We start from the raw sequence: 3,669 nt of genomic DNA, 5'->3' as shown, positions 1-3,669 counted from the left end.
TTATAAGTGAGCTTGCTCTCACGATCAAGTCCTAGACTCTTGAGTCGATCGACCAAGTTATAAGTAAGTTTGCTCTCGCACCCAAGTCTCAGACTCTCTAGTAGTTCGACTGAGTTATAAGTGAGCTTGCTATAGTGACCAAGCCCTAGGCTTTCCAACCGTTCAATCCAGTTATAAATAAGCTTACTCTCACAACCAAATCTCAGACTCTCGAGTCGTTCAACCGAGTTATAAATGAGTTTGCTCTCATGGCCAAGTCCTAGCTTTTGTGCCGATCAGCCGAGTTATAAGTGAACTTACTCTCATAGCTAAATCTTAAGCATCATTGTATCCACAACAAGTAGTAGATTCAAACTAGCGAAGTAGGCCATTTTAAGAAAAAACGAAGGAATGACAAAAGTCTAAGAATAAAAAACATTTAAGGCATAAAAGTAAGGGCAAAAGATATACATTAGAGTAGCACAAGCTTTCAAGTTTGTTACAGAGCCATAACATTGCTAAGGGAAAGTTTTTACAAAGTAGATCATGTAAAATCAGGAAAAGCATCGTCTAGAATACTTTCCATGATCTTCTGACGCTGAATAAAATTTCTAGGAATATTTGCTGTCGAGTAGCCTCCCTCTCACAGTTGTTTGATGGCTCCCTCTGCTTAGTAACTGAACATTTTGGTGGTCCGATTGACAAGCATTTGATTGAAGTCATTTGAGTGTAGATATTCCACTCTAAAGGCCTCTAGCCGATCGAGCTTCCCCTCTATATAGTTAGCCAGCTCAGCCTTCAAGGCCTCCAGCTCGACCTTAAGAGCCTCTAGCTCGACGTTTTCTGCATTCAGGGCATGTTGTTTCTACTTGAGCTAAAGCTCCTTGATGACTTATTCAGTCGCTCGGCTAGCCTGTTTGGGAAGGAGGGTGGCCTCTATATATTTTAGCTTCTTGGTGAGAGCCTGAGCTTCTTTATTCTTGATGTCCAAGTCATCTATGATCCTGAGATTTCGAGCGTTAGCCGACTGGAGGCATGACTCGAAGGTTTACGTTTATTTTTAGAGCATCTCGAGTTGGATAACCAAGTCATGATTTTTATCTTTTCCCACAGTGAGGGTCCGCTTGGCCCCCAACAGTAGCTCTGATTGACTCTCAACTCTTTCTTCAATTGGGTCAGTTCTGTTGATAGCCGCTCAGCTGAGCCTTGGGATGTGCTCGCTCCCCTTGCTGAGCCCTATAGAGTTTGGTGTTCATGACTCAACTTAGCCAATTTTTGGTATAGAGCTAAGTTGTTTAGCCAAAACTATTAAAGTAAAGAGAATGTTAGTTGAAGCATACAAGAAAGACAAATGTACAAGTGCAAAGTAAATTTACCCTTGTGATGTCTTGGCTAAAACAGTCAACTAGCTCCATGGGTGAGCGCGAGGTCACTCGGGCTCGGGAATCAATCCAAGTTTGGGTCAAGGGGTCTTGTATTTTTATCTTATGCTTTAGGGCGCGTGACTCGGTCAAGTGGGTGCAATGTCATTCGTGCAAAGGTAGCCTGAGAGTAGCCCTGACTCGCTTGGGTTTGCCTTGTTTGCCTGTTTCTAGTGAGTTGGATTTAGATTTGGTCTTGGACTTGGAAAGGGCAGCACAATGTATAGTTGAAGGGAGTGGCATTGGTTTAGTAGAGGGCGGTAGCAAAAAGGAAACATTCGTATTGGGATAGCTCCGGTCGGTAGTTCAAAGAGTGATGGCGTCCTATCGGACAAAGCGGGAGTAAGCTAACCGGCGGCGATTGCTGGAACCGCAGAGGTTGAGCTCTCCTCTCATTCAGATAGGGCTTGCGTGGCTGATGCTTTGACAGATATTTGTTGGAGGGGAATGGTTGAGTGCACTGGTCTGGTCGATCGATGTCTTAGCTTTTGTGGTGTTGATGACAGATCAGGGGTTCGGTGAAGGTTGTAGACTCAGAGGGTATAGATACCGACTGCAAGGAGGACCATGGAGGTGGCAACTCCTCAGTATTGGCGGTCGTATCACTCCCAGCGGCTCGACTCGTTTCCTCTTCACCGATCGGCTCCTCAGATAGGCCAATCAGCAACAACCCATGGCTTTTCACTCGGCTTCCCCCTGAGCGTCCGTCCATCTCTTCATCTGCTAAATTTGAGGAGTCACTCAACATGGTCGTCCATATGGTTTTAGCTGTAATTTTTTTTAAAAAAAAATCAGTTAGATTCAACAGCAATAAGAGGATGAATTTCTCACCGAAGTTGTCAAACAGTCTGGTTCGGATGGGACTCAATTCAAATATGTACAACACTCCCTCAGTTAGCAACTTATGAATATGGTTCTTTAGACCAACTAGCTGAGCGAAGGCTATGAGATACGTCGACTCCCATTTGTACTTGTTTAACTCGGGAGGGTTGAATGTTTGGCAGCTCGGGAAGTCGTATATAGAAGAAGAACTCCTTCGATTGCTTGTTGGAGGTCGGCATATTATCAAAAATTTAGGCCTATTCTACTTTGGAAAATAAAGTGCTGAGCTCGGATTGTTTGGGGTAGAAGAAGAAGTGGAATATTTTGGGGTCAAGCGGAATACTATCGGCTTAAAGAGGGCGACCACCCGCTCAGTGACCTGAAGGAATTTGGCACAAGTTGGCCGGCGGGATGCGGAAATAATTACAAACTTCAAAATAAATGGATGGGTAGGAAATCTAAGACCGCCAGGAATTGGTCGAGAAAAAAACAAATGGTACCGATCGGCGGGTTATGGGGCGGTCGGTCGAATCGGCTTCAACTATTTCATGGTCGTCAGGGATCCGTGCGTCGAGCGAGGCCGGCGCCCTCCTCGTCAAATTTACTCTCCATGGTCATATACGGGGACCATGAACATAAGTAGAGTGGAAGTGCTCGCCATGACTAAAGTACCAAGAAAAAGGAAGAGAAAGAAACTCGGAAGCGGAGGCGGATAAAGTTATTAAGCAAGGGGCGAAAGGTTCCTCGCGAAGGGAAGGCGAATGAAGGAAGGAGAAGCTTACTAAGGGAAGATGAGCGGAGGATCACGGCCGAAAACCGCAAGAGGCAAGAACTAGGACGTAGGAGCGATGCGTAGTGGGCACCTTGACGGAGGATTAAGCGGAGAATGCGGCGGGCGAGGCAGAAGGCTTTATCGAGCGGACGGTGGCCTCGTCTACGAATCTCAGTCACGAGAGGCAGGTCATCATCTAGCAGTTCATTTCAAAACAATCGTCCCATCGTGCGGATCATCACCGCGAGAAGAGCCACGTGGCGCTCTGTCACCGGCGCGATTAATGCGCCCGTACCGTGCTTGACTTAATAAAAGTTTGCGTGATTTTCGAGAAGATTTAGACAAGAACATCACGTTGGCGCGAAGACATCCAAAGCGAAGGAAATTGAATTAGGCATAAGGCGAGCGACTCAGGGATATTATAGCGGCGGTAAGGCCACGGCCGCAGCTCGGACCATAGTCGGTCGGTCGGACTCCTGCCTCCCGACTAGACTTGAAGGGAGGCAAGTGATCGGTGGTAAATGTGGGACCCACTTCACGAAGGGTCGGCGGATGGAGGGCGACTAAGCGGGTAATGGCGCGTCAGCGATTAGCGGTGAGATGAGCGAGAGATAACCTATAGGCTTGGGTTTCGGCCTTGGCGGGAGGGAGATAATGGCGGGTGTACGCATTTGG

Source organism: Zingiber officinale, chromosome 1A, assembly GCF_018446385.1.
Source record: "Zingiber officinale cultivar Zhangliang chromosome 1A, Zo_v1.1, whole genome shotgun sequence".
NCBI lineage: Eukaryota > Viridiplantae > Streptophyta > Magnoliopsida > Zingiberales > Zingiberaceae > Zingiber > Zingiber officinale.
This window is presented reverse-complemented; position numbering follows the sequence as displayed.